The sequence below is a fragment of the Heterocephalus glaber genome, unplaced genomic scaffold, assembly GCF_053883595.1.
Source record: "Heterocephalus glaber isolate CG9 unplaced genomic scaffold, H.glaber_assembly_v1.0 deba00001577, whole genome shotgun sequence".
In the NCBI taxonomy this organism is placed as follows: domain Eukaryota; kingdom Metazoa; phylum Chordata; class Mammalia; order Rodentia; family Bathyergidae; genus Heterocephalus; species Heterocephalus glaber.
This window is the reverse complement of record NW_028258358.1, coordinates 29,272,501-29,289,519: the sequence shown is the minus strand read 5'-3', so window position 1 is coordinate 29,289,519 and position 17,019 is coordinate 29,272,501.

Genomic DNA, 17,019 nt, shown 5'->3' with positions numbered 1-17,019 from the left:
AAGCATTGTATCTTCTCCATTCATATAAGGCATTCCCGCTGGAAGTATGGAGTACATGTCTTTAATCTGTTGAGAAGGTTCTGTTCTACTTCTAGTCTCCTGATAGCTTTTACCATGAATAGCTGTAGAATTTAGTCCAGTACTTTTTCTCCAACTAGTGACAGGATCATATGGCTTTTTCCTTTCCTCTATTAAAATGATGACTTTTGGGAGTGGATCTTCCAATGCTGAACTAACACTGTCATCCCTATAACAAAACCACTGTCTACATCCTGCCTGATCTGACTTCTAATAGTTTGTTTTGCTAAACAAATTTCTATCTATGTTCATACTTTTTTCTTCTATTATCTTTATCCAGTTTTAGGATTAGCACAATGTTGAGTTCCTAAAATGAGGGGAGAAGTGTTCCTTCTTTTTTCTGCTTTAATTGTTTGATATAATTTATCAGTTAAAATGTTTATGAGCCTGTTGTCATACAGGTAGGTTTTCAAGCTAGGAATACACTTTCTTTAATAGGTGCTATTCAAATTTTATATTTCCTCCAGAGTTAGTTTCATTAATTTGTCTTCCAAGTTACTTCTTAGAAGTTGTCAAATCTATTTCAAAACAGATTTTTGAAATATGCTTTCTATATCCTTTTAAATTCTGTAAAATCTGTGGTAATGTCTCCTAGATCTTAATATTGTAATTTAAAAAACGTATAATTGATATTGTGTAACAGGAAGAAAAGGTCTAAAAGAGCAGGGGAATTGGGAGGGGTAGGGGAAGGGAAAAAAGGGAAAGGAAAAAATATGAGAAGAGGAAAAAATGGAAAAAAGGTCTTTGTAGATGGGAAGGGTGGAGGGGGTGAAGGGAGGGCAAGGGAAGGGGGAAAAAAATAAGAACCAAAAGACTCATGTAATGGTACAAGATCCCAATGATGAATGTAACTGTATTTTATACCTAAAATGTACCAATAACGTTAATGGGGAAAAAAACCAAAGAGACTTATGTAGATTGGGGGCAGGTCTTATTCAAGGTACAAGTTATAAGGTGGAGAATTTGGAGTAGAATCTGGGTCATCCTTTTCAGTCACCCAGCTTCTACTCTGTCTACCTTAATGAAAATTGGCTGGCTCTCCAGCCTTCAGCCTGGAAATTAGGATCTTTTGGACCAAATTTTGACAACCACTCTCTGAATATACTTCAGTCCTGAAGAGTAGGATGAACCACTTAATAATTTTTTAAAAACACACAAGGAGAGATGGGGAGAAATTCTCCACACCCTACCAATGTTATAATGTTATAAATTACATCAGCTTTGCCTTTGATTAATTCCTAAACTCAATACAGAGAGACAATGTCCAGTTTACCTTCAATTTCCAGACTCATTAGCAGAAAACTAGTAATACATACTTGGTAAATATATACTCATCAGGATTTCAAGTTCAGGTAGGTTTTAACATTTTCTTGTCTTTGAGTTATTTTTTCCAGTTATTTCTGGACGAAAGTTGACTGAACTGTTTTAAATATTAGTAATTACACATACACACATGTATATCATTCTATGCCTTTATTAATCCTTTTCCTTTCTACTTACATCTTCATTTCTTGAGAATCATCATACCACATGGCTAAAGGACATACAAGTGTAATGAATTATTTTTTCACAAAATTTCAAGTCTCTGTTAACCATTTGGACAGTTTAGTTCAGGTATTTTCATGTGATCATAAGTCTGAGATGAAGAGAACAACAGAAGAGTTCACATGCAAACTTACAAAAGGCACGAAGATTTGTGTATTGCATTCCAAGGGTGAGCTGAATGGCTTAAAACAACAGGCATTTATTTATTGGCTCCCACTTCTGGAGGTTGAAGGCTGAAGTCAAGGTGTTGGCAAAGCCCTGTTTCCACCTGAGGAGCTGTGACACAAGCCTGTAATCCCAGCTACTTGGGAGGCAGAGACAGGAGGTTTACAGATTTGAGCCTAGCCTGGACAACTTCGTGAGACCCTATCTTAAAATAAAATGTGTTTTTAAAAGGGCTAGGGGGTAGCTCAGTAACACAACACTTACTGAGCAAATGCAAGGCCCTAATTCAGTCCGCAGTACCGCAACAACAACAACAACAACAACAACAACAGCAGCAACAACAACAACAGCAGCAGCAGCAGCAGCAGCAAAAGCCATGTTTCCTCTGAAGGCTCTAAGAGGAATCCTTTCTTGCCTCTTCCAGCCTCTAGTGGGTGTTGGCAATGCTGGGTGTTCCTTGGCTTTTGGCTGCATCACTTGGACCTCTGCCTGTTGCTGAGGCCTTCTTCCTTCTGTGTCCTGCCCTTCTGTACCTGAACCTCCCTCTTTTTTCCCTTTCAAAGACACAGTCATTGGACTTGGTGTCTGCCCTAATCCACTGTGACCTCATCTTAACCAATCATATCTGCAATGACTCTCTTTCCAAATACCGTATGGTCACATTCTGAGGTTGGGGACAGACATGAATTTAGGGCATCCCATTCAAATCAGGAGAGTTTGTTTCTTATCCTGCACAGAGTCCAATGTGGCTGTTCAAAGTATTTTCAGGAAAGGAAGCAGTCAAATTAGAAGGTGGATTAATGCCAAGCATAAAGAGGTCATGCAAGCAAGACTGGATCCTACCTTCATTTGTTACTTGCTTTGGAACTTTGTACAAATCACCACATTACACGGTGCCTCAGTTGCTTTGTATTCAAATTCATGTAACATTGATGGCATATGACTGCCACGAGCATCAAATGAGACTCTAGAACCATGTAGTGGGTGCTCAGTAAATTTTAACACTCTACATTCATTTGAAAATTGAAGAGCAGGTAATAAAGGGAAGAAGGAAGACACAAGAGCCCTTCAGGTACCCCTAAAAAGCACTCCCATTGTTTTTAAGTATAAAGTGTATTCTAGAAAGAGAAAGAGTACACACAGTATGCCTGGGAAAATTTACTGTTGTTTGTCATTTTTAAAAAGGTATTTAGAAAAAACAAACTGAGCTCCTAGAGGATGCTTATTATGTTGCTACATTGTATTTATATATGATATATGGTACCCAACATCTGAGAAACTGGAAGCCTTTTAATGAGCATTAACTCATTAATCCCTGAGGGGTGGATAGCAAGCAGTCATCAAGCCTACTTTACATCCGAGGAAACTGAGGTATGGGGAGATTAAGTGACTGATTCGAGGTCAGTGCTAAGCTAGTTACTTCAGGGATAAGTAGTGGCCATCGAGGCATTGAGAAGAGGTCATACTTGCAGTAATTTAGCTGTTATCTTTATTTGTTCTCACCCTTTGGGTTTGATAATAAAGGAAACATGCTTCCAGGAACAAGAACAAGGTGTCTTAGCAGCCAAATAAAAACGTAAAAAATAATAATAAACAAAATATGGCATATCTACATAATGGAATATTATTCAGTCATAAATATGGATGAAGTGCTGATATACACTATGATATGGATGAACCTGGAAGGCATTGTGCTAAGAGAAGCCACACAGAAAAGAACACATTATATAATTTCATTGATATTGCACATCTCAGAATGAGTAGTATCAATAGAGACAAAAAGTAGATTTGTGATTGCCAAGACCTGGAGTGGTAAGGGGAGTCACTAATGGGCATGAGATTTCCTTTGGGGGTAACTAAAATGCTCTGGCACTAAACACAGGTGATAGTTGCACAACATTGTGAATTTACTAAATGCCACTGAATTCCACACTAAAATTTTTCATTTTATGTGAATAAAATTTCCTCTGTGTCTCTCTGAGTCTGTGTGTGACTCTCATTCTCTATCTTACAAAAATACAATCACTGGAGAATTAAACTCATATAACATTACTAAAAGTTATAAATAATGTGAGCATTTGAAAATGAACATTAGTTACATTACTTGGGTTCTGAGGACAGAAACTAGGAAAAAACAAATCACCTGAACCTGTAGAAGCCATATCTTCCACTTGGGTAACTATAACTCTGTGACCTTAGACTCATTGAATTGCTGTTTTCACAACTGTATAATAGGAGCTTGTACTAAGTTAACATTTTTCAAACCACCATTTTTAAAGCTGCCAGATTTTCCTTACCAAATTCTATGTAGACTCCTTCTGTGTATAACAGATGAAAGCCAAGGTAGGTGGAGTCTGTCTAACCAGCTCCCTACTCCCATCCTTGGCAGCCCCAAAGGTACTATTTGCACTGTGTTGCCCTTGAAAAAGTTTGGAAAATCTCAAAATAGATGATTTATAAGTTTGTAAGCCTATTTCCCCAGGGAAAGACCACCCCCCTGTTTAAATGCAGATTTTAAGATGAGATGTGAATACTGGTGTCCTGAGTGCTTGTTGATAAATGTGCCTTAATGGAGACCTAGAAAGGAAGAGTGTAAAACTGAGAATAACAGGTACATCCAGATAAGGGCTGACCAGGAAACTCACAACAGCTGTGGATGTGGGAGGAGATGAGAGGAGGCCCTGCTGGGTCCCATTCACCCGATCTCACTCAGCCCTTCCTGACCTGAACCAGGTGACCAAGACGAAATCATTGTCACATTCTCAGAGATTCAAGATGCCTCTGTGCCAACACTGAAGAAAGACCAAGACCTTTCATGTCAAGTGTGGATGAAGAAGATTGTGGCTGGATATGGAGTAAATATACACAAGGATGAACATCTTGAGAAAAAAGCAAGAAGCCAAAGGATATTGATCTACAATATTTTCCAGTGGTTTCCTCAATTTCTCACTTGTGGCATATGTAAAGGTTCTTTGTACAGTCACCACCCTTCAGAAAGATATCACACTTCCTCATAGACATCCCCCATGTAGACATTCAAAATCTGCTTGATTGTATAAAGTCTCAACAGCTTCACTGGAATTTTATTGGCTTTTCCACAAAGCCAACAATCCTGTTGAGCTTTATGTGCCAAAACAATATTCTATCCCCCTTCCCCAACAAAGACTAAAGATCTGCCAGGAAGAGAAGTAAGGAGGGCTGAATGTTTTAGCAAGGTGGAGCTGGGTTGTCACTTAATGGTAAGGAAATAAAGCATGGATCCAGAAATGAAGACGATTTTCAAATACAGCAGTACCTTGGTTCACGAACTTGATTCTTTCCACATTTCTTGTTGCAAACCAAGTTGGATGAGAACCAAATCAAATTTAATGGTTGGGATCAATGTTGACCTTATGGGGAAATTTGAATTGAATCAGTTCTCATCCACTTTTGTTTGTGACCAGAATCAAGGAGAGAACTGAGTTCATGAACTGAAGTACCACTTTATTCCTAGATGTAAGGGAATCACTCTAATTCTCACAGCATCCAAATTTTGAATTTCTATACTTGGACAGGAGATCATCAAGTAGATGTTCTAGGTGCTAGTCTGTACAGCCTTAGATGGAATTAACATAAGGAAAACTGAAGAAAGTTACAAATGAGTTAGAAATGGGAAAGTTCAAGTTCACATCATGTTGAAACACCATACAAGTCAAAATTAAGGGAGAATCAAAGTATCTTAGGTGACTAATTCTCAAGTATGGTCCCAGATGAGTACCACCAGGGAAGAGATGTTCGAAATACAAGCTCTCAGCCCCATTGGAGACCTCTTGGATCAGAAATCTGAGGGTAGGGTCCAACCAAATGTGTTTTAACAAACATGATTGGGCAAGTCCAATGCACACAACAGTTTGAGAACCACTTTGAAATCTTTTATTCCAATTATTTCCCTAATTTTAGATGAGGAAACCAAAATCCAAAGTAAATAAATGGCTTTCTCACTATAACCCTGAATGTGTGAGTGAAAAAATTAAAATCTGGCATTTTCATTATGGTTTTAAAAAGAAACCAGACACCCCCTGAAAGAGATTAGGAGAGAATACTTCCAGATTAAAATTTACCTTTTGATTCATCAACTGTGAATATACACATGTGATTCTAAATAAAGTCACATCAGAACTCTCATCCTCAATGCCTGCAAATAACAGGCAGTCAATAAATATTTGTTATATTATGAATCAGCTTCAAACAAAGACCATTGGGAAGCACTTCATCCATTTCTTCACAACATTCTTGGGCCATTGGCTAACATGTCAATTTTTAGAGATCCCTAAACACCATCTTCTCTTGTATGGAATAACTGACAAGTAGCTCAGTTCTTCCCCATTTCCACCTAAATGTTTTGGAAAGTAGAAGTAAGATGATAAATACATTGTGTGAATGGAAAGGCTAAACAAAGTCTTTAAAATGCTCCCCACTTCAGGCCCAGAGGAGACCTCCAGAATGGCATGACACAGCTCCCAGGCAGCAGCAGGCTTCTGGGTATGTGTGCTGCAGCTCCCAGCATAGAGGAAGGTTCTGGGTAGGCGTGCCATGGCTCTGAGCCCAGAGGAGGTGAGCCTCGTGGGTGTCAGGAACACAAATCCACCTTACCTGCCACCCTCAGCCCCCGTGTGTCAAAATGAGAAGACACGTAAACAAGCCACAGAACCAGACTTCCAGATCACCTACAGCAACCCCAAAGAGAAACAAGATGGAACACTCTGACACTCAACCACCTGAACTCCCTGAACTAGCAACGAAAGAGAATCTGGAAAAAATGAAATCAGAAATAATTTCTCAGATAACAGCAAAGATTGTGCCCATAGTACAAGACATGATTAATAAATCTAGAGAGGATGCAGATAAAAAAATAGAGGAGCTGAGGAACATGATGGAATGCCAACATAGGAAACAAATTGAATGCATAAAACAGATCCAAACAGATTTCCAGGAGATTAAAAATTCCATTGAAAGTCTATGCAGTAGAATGAGCCAATGTGAAGACCGAATTTCAGTTATAGCAGATAAGATTGCAATTAATGACCAGGAAAAGAAAAAATTCTTTAAAATTGTAAGGGGCCACAAGAAATCAATTCAGCAGCTGCTAGAAGATGCAAAGAAAAATAACATAAGACTGATTGGAGTCAATGAAGAAACAGGAGAGAGTGCAGATGACATTAAAAAATTGTTCACAGAAGTGATGGCAGAAAACTTCCCATGCAGGGGAAAAGAATTTGACATACAGATAAGCGAGGCCTATAGGACTCCAACTAGCCTTGATCAAAAAAAATCTACACATAGGCATTTAATTGTTAAGATTCCAGAAACCCAACAGAAGAACAAAATTCTACAAGCAGTTAGAGAAAAGAAACAAATGACATACGAAGGAAAGCCCATCAGAATCACAGCAGACTTCTCAATGCAAACCCTCAAGGCAAGAAGAGCTTGGAGTGATGTGTTTCAGCCTTAAAGGAAAACAGCCTCCAACCCAGACTGATGTACCCTGCAAAACTATCTTTCAAAATTGATGGTGAAATAAGATACTTTCATGACAAAGAACACCTTAGGAACTTCATGAATACAAAACCAGCACTCCAAAAAATTTTAGACAAAATCCTAGGAAAAGACAACAAGGATCAAAAACCCCAGAAAGCCCAGAAGAATGAATCTGCTGGGCACAACAAGAAATTAAAAGCAAAAGGGAAAGATCAAACAAAATCAAAAAGTCATGACAATGATAACTCAATACATATCAGTTATAACCATCAATATTAATGGTTTCAACTCACCAATCAAAAGAAATAGACTGGCAGAATGGGTCAAGAAGCAAGATCCAACAATATGTTGCATACAAGAAACACACTTAATTCAAAAAGAAACTCATAGACTGAAAGTTAAAGGGTGGAAAACAATACTCCATGCAACGGGAACCTGAAAAAAAGCAGGAGTAGCTATCTTCTTTGCAGACCAAGTGGATTTAAAACCCACACTGATTAAGAGAGACAAAGAAGGACACTATATCCTTGTAAAGGGAACAATCCAACAGGAAGAGATGACAATCATAAATATCTATGCATGAAATACTAGTGCACCCAACTATATAAAACAAATATTAATGGACATGAAAAGCCATATAAGCACTAATACAATAGTAGTGGGGGACCTCAATACCCCATTGTCACAAATAGATAGATCAACTAGACAAAAAACAAGCAATGAAATACTAGAACTCAATCAAACTATTGAAGATATGAACCTAAAAGATGTTTACAGAGTGTTTCACAACACAAAATCAGAATACACAATCTTTTTGGCTGCACACAGGCCATTCTCCAAAATAGACCACATACTCGCTCATAGAACATATTTAGGTAAGTGCAAAGGAATTGAAGTAATCCCCTGTATATTATCAGACCATAGTGTGATGAAACTGGAGATCAACAGCAAAAGAAACTGCAAAAACTTCATAAACACATGGAAATTGAACAAAAACACTTCTGAATAACCAATGAGTCACACAGGAAATTAAAGAAGAAATCAGACATTTCCTTCAAATAAATGACAAGGACACTACAACATATTGGAATCTATGGGACACAATGAAAGCAATCTTACAAGGGAAATTCATAGCAGTGAATAATCATATTAGGAGAACAGAGCGTGCCCAACTCAACAATCTGACGCTGAACCTCAAGCTTCTAGAACGAGAAGAGCAAGACAAACCCAAAGCTCATACAAGGGTGGAAATTATAAAGATCAGAGCAGAAATCAATGCAATGGAGACTAAGAAAACAGTACAAAAAATCAATGAAGCCAAGGGTTGGTTCTTTGAAAGAATAAACAAAATTGACAAACCCTTAGCCAACCTTATCAGAAAAAGGAAAGAAAAGGCCCAAATCCATGCAATTAGGAATGAAAAAGGTGAAATTACAACACACTCAGCAGAAATCCAGAGGATCATCAATACCTACTTCCAGAACCTATACACCAATAATATGGAAAACACAGAAGAAATGGACAGATTCCTAGACACGTATGAGTTACCAATGAAGAAGACCTAAAATGATGAGTGAAGAAGACCTAAAAATTCTAAACAACCCAGTGTCAATCAATGAAATTGAAAACGTAATAAAAAACTTACGAACCAAGAAAAGTCCAGGTCCTGATGGCTTCACTACTGAATTCTATAAGACATGTGGAGAGGAACTACCGCCACTACTGTTTAAACTCTTCAATGAAATTGAAAGGGAAGCAATACTCCCAAAATCATTCCTGGAAGCAAACATCACCTTGATCACCCAAAGCAGAGAAAGACCCAACCGAAAAAGAGAACTATAGGCCAATCTCACTAATGAACATAGATGCAAAAATCCTTAATAAGATACTAGCAAACAGAATGCAGAAGATCATCAAGAAGATCATACACCCTGACCAAGTGGCATTCATCCCAGGGATACAGGGATGGTTCAACATACGCAAATAAACCAATGTAATACACTATATCAATAGAGCCAGGGACAAAAACCATATGATCATCTCAATAGATGCAGAAAAAGCATTTGACAAAATCCAACACACATTTATGATAAAAACCCTACAAAAACTTGGAATAGACAGTCTCTACCTCAATCTGATAAAAGCCATCTATGAAAAACCAACAGCCAATATCATACTAAATGGTCAAAAACTGAAATCCTTCACACTAAAATCAGAAACAAGACAAGCATGTCCATTATCACCACTCCTGTTTAATATAGTTTTGGAAACCTTAGCCACAGCAATTAGACAAGAGAAAGAAATAAAAGGAATAAAGATAGGACATGAAGAAGTCAAATTGTCATTATTTGCGGATGACATGATACTCTACATAGAAGACCCCAAGAACTCCACCAAAAGTCTTCTAGACTTAATAACCAAATTCAGTCAAGTAGCTGGTTACAAGGTCAACACACAAAAATCAATAGCTTTCTACTACATGAACAACAGACTCACTGAGAGAGAAATAGGGTAAACAATTCCTTTCACATTAGCATCCAAAAAACGGAAATACCTAGGAATCAACCTAACAAAAGAAATCAAATACCTCGTCTGTGAAAATTATAGCACTTTGAAAAAAGATATTGAAGGGGATATCAGAAAATGGAAAGACATCCCTTGCTCCTGGGTAGGAAGAATCAACATAGTGAAAATGGCTCTACTTCCAAAATTACTATATAGATTCAATGCAATCCCACTTGAAATCCCAGCTGTATATTTCATAGACCTTGAGAAAACAATCTAAAAATTCATTTGGAACAAGAAGAAACCCAGAATAGCAAAAGCAATTGTAGGTAACAGAGACATGGCAGGGGTTATTACAACCACCAACTTGAAACTATACTACAAAGCTACTGTGATAAAAACACCATGGTACTGGCAAAGAAACAGACCTGAGGACCAGTGGAACAGATTAGAAGATGCAGAAACAACTCCAGACACACTCAGCCACCTCATCTTTGACAAAGGAGCCAAACACTAGCGCTGGAGGAAAGATAGTCTCTTTAATAAATGGTGCTGGAGAAATTGGGTTTCAAGTTGCCAAAGACTAAAACTAGACCTATATCTCTCACCATTCACTCAACTAACATTGAAATGGATTAAAGATCTAAATATTAAAATAGAAACGCTGAACTGGCTGGAACGGGGGTTAGGTAGAACTCTTGAAGACACTGGTGTAGGAAAAGATTTTATGAACAAAACCTCAGTTGCCTGTGAACCAACACAAACAATCAACAAGTGGGATCTCTTCTTAATAAAAAGCTTCTGCACAGCAAGAGAAACCACTAGCAGTGTGAAGAGACAACCCACAATGTGGGAAAAAATTTTCACCAGTGGTCCCTCAGAAAAAGTTCTACTATCTAGAATCTATAAAGAACCTAAAAAAAATCAGACCTCCTAAATTTAAAGACCCAATCCAGAAATGGGCATCTGAAATGAACAGACATTTCTCACACAGAGAAGTAGAAATGGCAAATAAACATATGAAAAAATGTTCAACATCACTGGTCATTGGAGAGATGCAAATGCAAACAATGCTGAGATTCCACCTCACTCCAGAAAGAATGGCTGCTATCATGAAATCAACCAATAACAAATGCTGGCAGGGCTGTGGGGAAAGAGGAACCCTGCTCCACTGCTGGTGGGAGTGTAGACTGGTGCAACCACTGTGGAAATCAGTTTGGAGATACCTCAAAGAACTAGGACTGGAAGTCCCATTTGACCCCGCTATTCCCCTGCTGGGGATCTTCCCCAAAGAATTAAAAGAATCATACCACAGTGATATATGCGCACCCATGTTCATAGCAGCACAGTTTGTAATAGCTAAAACTTGGAAACAGCTCAAATGCCCATCAATTGGAGACTGGGTCAAGAAACTGTGGTTTTTAAAAAATAAAATGGAGTACTACTCAGCCATCAAAAATGAGAAATTGGAGACATTTATTGCTAAATGGATGCACATTGAGCCGATACTCTCAAGTGAAATAAACAGGACACACGTGTAAATACCGAAGAGTTTCTCTAATGTGAAAAACAAAGTGTAAATAAGGACTAAAAAGTGTAATAGATGATGTGAAATAGGAAGAAAAGGGGCAAAGGGGAGGGAGAAGTGGGAGGGGTAGAAGAAAGGAAAGAAAGGAATGGAATTAATATGAGAAAATGAAAAAATGGAAACAAAATCTTTGTAAATAGGGAGGGATGGAGGGGTTGAAGGGAGGGCAGGAAAGGGGGAAAAATAATAACCAAGAGAGTATGTAAAGGTGCATATCTCCAATGATGAATGTCATTATATTGTACACCTAAAATGTACCAATAAAAAGATATATAAAAAATAAATAAATAAATAAAACACTCCCCACTTCAGACAAGTTCCTCATATTTATCCAGTCAACTTCACAACATCTGTGTGACTTCCATCACTTTTAAACAGTTAAAATGGTCTTTTTCTTCTTTCTCAGGAAACAATTAGAAAGGCAGTCTTTTCTTTTTAGTAGAAGACTGAAGCTAAAGTAAAAGAAGTTCCTGGGACAAGAAGAGTTTAAAAGAAGAACTTTTAAAGAGAATTGAAAACACAAGAACACTTCTATAGAAAGAGCGACATCAAAATCAAACAATTGTTAGCAATAGATGGAGTCAATTCCGTTTGCTTTTTCCTTTTCTTCTCTATCATAAATTCCTAACTTATTTGCTTAAATGTTTTCATTCATAGTTGGGTTTTTTTCCCTCTGAATTACCTTACAGTAAGAATGTTATTTTAAATAGCTTTCTTTTTTAAAAAACTTTTTTCTTAATATTTTTTATGATTATTTTTCTTTAAAAAAATGTAACATCACTACCAGAAGGCAATAGAGGCATGTTTCATTGGTCCAATAATACTTACATCTAATGGTTAAAGCCTTAGCATCACCACATATTCAAGGCTCTTGTTACTATTAAAACTCTTTATTGAAGAGGAACAGCAAGCAAATTATATAATGCAAAACCTTGTAATTACACATAATAAAAATACTATACAATTAAGCTATTTACCTATGAACCTCATGAATTTCGTGATCAAATAATTTACTTCAAATCGTTTATATAGTACACTACAATTACTGACCAATTCTAGATCATATTAAACATTTTAGAAGCCCAGGAAAAAATTTTGTTCATTCTTCTTGCCTTATTTTGTACCTCAATTAACAGAGGATAACAATGTGAGGAGAGGAAAACTGCAAATCTAATTACATTTTTAAGTGGTAGGCAGATGGTAACTGGACCCCGGTCCCAAATCTTTGCTGCTAAGCTGTCACATTCAGGGGGAAAGAGTGTATCTAGGAAACCAATGATGTTTAAGGTATATTTTCTTAGGAACTACTTTTTTTCTACTAAGGAATCATATTATTTTTTGAGAACAGGGATTCTTCTAGCTTTAAAGGGACAATAATTTCTCTAAATATGTCAATCAAAGCAAGCAGTTCACATTTTCAGGAAAAAAATATCAATGGCAATGCAGTAAAGCTTCCAGCCAGGCAGCAAAGATTTAGGCTGCATAATTCTCCAAGGCTCCTGGCATGTTGAGATCTAGAGCCACAACTCTTTGCAAAGCACTGTTAACAAAACAACTTTCTCTGTGGTTTCACAGTGAAAAACAAAAGCAAGACAAAGACACCACAAAAGTGGTAAGGAGAGAATGGTATTAAGGAGAGAAAGCCAGACCTCAGGAGTAGCAATTCCAAAAACTAGTCTTGCCAGTGGCCTTGTAACTCTTGAAGAACCTGCCTAATTCCCACCTTCATAAAACAGGGCTAATAAACATCCCTATAATTGGCTTAATTCTTCTCTGACCTGCATATTTTACTAGCACTTTTGTGGGTCTTGGGTGAAACTCTCTGAGCTATCTTTAAATGCTCTGGTCTTGAGAGATGCATAAAATTGGACATACAGTACTTTTAAAAAATGTAAATAGTATCATAGGAGCGTTGCAACTATGCTAGTTAGATATACCCAAAAAACCAATCTTTTTTTCCCACTATAATTCTCTGCTCTTCATTGTTGATAATACAAATAAACTCAACTTGACCCACTAATGGAAAAACACGTTTAAGGTAACTTAGTCTCTTTGGATAACTGCTTGCTTTTGCAGATTTCCTTTTCCTCCCTCTGTTCCTGTCCAAGATGGCAGCTCTGTGTGTACATCAAGGTGATAGGGAAGAGCAGGGGCCTTGAGTGTGAGGTCCTGTCCTAACCACAGGCCCAGCACTGGAGTCTCAAGTGGCTTACCTTGTGGTTCTCCTGCTGAAAGGCCCTCCTCCTCAGCCCTCTGGGTTCCTCGGCAGTCCTGAGACAGGGCCTTGACCTCCATTTGTCTCTGGGACAGGTGGTCCACCCAGGAGACCTCAAGGTCAGGGACATGCCAAACCCAGTGCTGTCAACTTCTAAGAGACCTGACAGGTAGCTTTATCAACCAGCTGTGAATCTCTCCATGGTCCCTGGAGAAGTTGAGGTGCTTTCTTCTTCCCATATAGCAGTTGGCCGAGGAACACCCTAGGGACTAAACCCAGGCCCTCCCTCCTCTGTCACCCTTTGATGATGAGGGTGGAAGCCTCTTCATGCTTACATTCTCTCCATTTGCCAATATTTATTCCCCCAATATCACACACACACACCCCTCCTCTTCTTTCCTTTAGTGATACTTAGCTTTTCCTTGTTGGAGGAACTGTCGGTGAACGCTGACGGAAATCACCATGGTTGAATGTTTTGGAAATAGGATCCTGATTACAGAATGGATTCTCCTTACTAATGATCCTTTAACTCACCCTGGAAGTGTGTCTTCCTTTTCCCTGCAATGCTTCCAAACTTATTTCTTCCAAGCTGTGCCCTAGGCCAGTGTTTTCCATCTGATTCCATTTGATAATTAGGCATCAATGAGGGACCTCACACAGATAAAGACACCCCATCTTACTGATTCCTCAACAGAATCTCAAAGAAATGCAAAGTGTGGTGATCTCACTCATTCATGGAATCTGTTGATCTCAGACATGTTTGAAGCAGAATAGTGGCTACCAGAGGCTGGGAAGACTACAGCAGAGGGTGGAGCTGAAGCAGACTGGTCCCCAGGTATAATGTTCAAGACAGGATCTTGAATGTATTCACCATAACAAAATGATGAAGTGTAAAGCAGTGGATGTGCCAGTTACCCTGATTTGATGATTACACAATGTATATATGAATCCAAACATCACACTGTACACTGATTATGTGTCAATCAAAATACATAAAAATTATAAAGACAATGAAGCAAGGCAAAGAACAGTGACTGTAGTGCTCTGCCTTTGGGTAATGAAAGGAAGGAAACTAAGAATTCATATTCACAGCCACTTGTGTTCGCACAAAGGCTGGAAGAGCCTTTTCTCTGAGTGGGAGGCAGCCTATGTTACTGAGAGTATGAAGGAAACAGAGAGGCACTTGCCTTTTCATATGATTTGGGGTTTTAAAGTCATTTACTGTCTTAACCCTTGACAAATCAACAAAATAGAGGATTTTTGCTTTTGTTCGTGTTAATTGGTGGTTCTGATGATAAGCCAGCCTAAGAAAGTAACAGCTCCTCCTGTTTTCTACATTTCTAAACCTAGATGTGGTCACATCCCACCATTCGCCCCTCCAGCAACACCCAGTCATGTTCGTAATAAACAGGCCCTTTTCAGCAGAAGCCTCCAAGCCCTGCCTTCCCGCTCCCCACACCCCTGCAGGGCCACCCAGCCACCCCCCAGTCCCTTACACTCTTTTCCTATCCGCCTCCTTCCTGCCACCTCCTCACGACTCTTTTTCCTTAAATTCTTTCATTGGTACATTTTAGGTATACAGTACATTTACATTTATCATTGGGTGCTTGTACCTGTACATGATGTATCTTAGTTCTTATTTTCCCCCCATTACCTGTGCGCCCTTCACCTCCTCTACCCTTCCCTATTTACATAGATTTTGTTCCCATTTTTTTTTCTTTTCTCATAATTTTTCCTTTCCATTCTTTCCTTTCCCCTTCCCCTCCCATCACCTCTACCCCTTTGGACCTTTTCCTATTTCAAAGTATCAATTATTCGTTATTAATCCTTTTAATCCTTTCAGTTTCTCACACTAGAGAAGCTATTTGGTATTTACACATGTGTGTCCTATTTATTTCACTTAAGAGGATGGCCTCAATATGCATCCATTTAGCTATAAATGTCTCTGGTTTCTCATTCTTTATGGCTGAGTAATACTCCATTTTATAAAAAAAACACACATCTTTATCCAGTTTCCAGTTGATGGGCACTTGGGCTGTTTCCAAGCTTTAGCTATTATAAACTGTGCCGCTATAAATATGGGTGCACATATATCTCTGTGGTATGATTCTTTTAATTATTTTGGGAAGATACTCAGTAGGGTAATAGCTGGGTCAAATAGGACCCCTAGCCCTAGTTCTTTGAGGTATCTCCATACTGATTTCCACAGTGGTTGCACCAGTCCTCACTCCCACCAACAATGGAGAAGGGTTCCTTTCTCCCCACAGCCCCGCCAACATTTGTTACTGGTTGATTTCTTGATAGCAGCCATTCTTTGTGGGGTGAGGTGGAATCTCAGTGTTGTTTTCATCTGCATCTCTCGAATGACCAGTGATTTGAACATTTTTTTCATATATTTATTTACTGCTTTTATTTCTTTGTCTCAGAAATGTCTGTTCATTTCAGATGCCCATTTTTGAATTAGGTCTTTGAATTTGGGGGGTCTGATTTTTTTAAGTTCATTATATATTCTAGATAGTAGTCCTTTGTCTGAGGTACAGCTGCTAAAAATTTTTTTCCCACATTGTAGGTTGTCTCTCAGCTCTGTTGGTGGTTTCTCTTGCAGTGCTGAAACTTTTTAATAAGATCAGATCCCAGTTGATTCTTTGTGCTAGTTCCCGTGCTACTGAAGTTTTGTTCATAAAGTCTTTTCCTATGCCAATGTCTTCAAGACTTCTACCTAACTTATCTTCCAGCAAGTTTAGTGTTTCTGTTTTAATATTTAAATCTTTAATCCATGTCAATCTTAGTTTAGTGCATGGTGATAGGTATGGGTCTAGTTTTAATCTTTGGCAGATTGAAATCCAGTTTTTTGAACACCATTTATTAAATAGGCTATCTTTCCTCCAATGAGGGTGGTTGGCTCCTTTGTCACAAATGAGGTGGCTGAGTATATCTGGAGTTGTTTCTGCATCTTCTAATCTATTCCTCTGATCTTCGGGTCTGTTTCTTTGCCAGTACCATGCTGTTTTTATCACAGTAGCTTTGTAGTATAGTTTCAAGCTGGGGACTGTGATGCCCCCAGCCATGTCTCTGTTGCCTAGAATTGCTTTTGCTATTCTAGGTCTCTTCTGGTTCCAAATGAATTTTTGGGTTGTTTTCTCTAGTTCTGTGAAGTATATTTTTGGAATTTCAGTCAGGATTGCATTGAATCTGTATAGTAGCTTTGGAAGTACGGGCATTTTCACTATATTCGTTCTTCCTACCCAGGGACAATGGATGTCTTTCTAACCTCACAACTTCTCACTGCTTTTCCAAAGAAGCAGTCTGGCATCGCCATTTCTGCCCTCCCCAGAATTCACCAGAATACGTAAGACTCAGTTCCTATGTCATGCTGCACAACAATGATCTTTCTCCCTTCCCACCT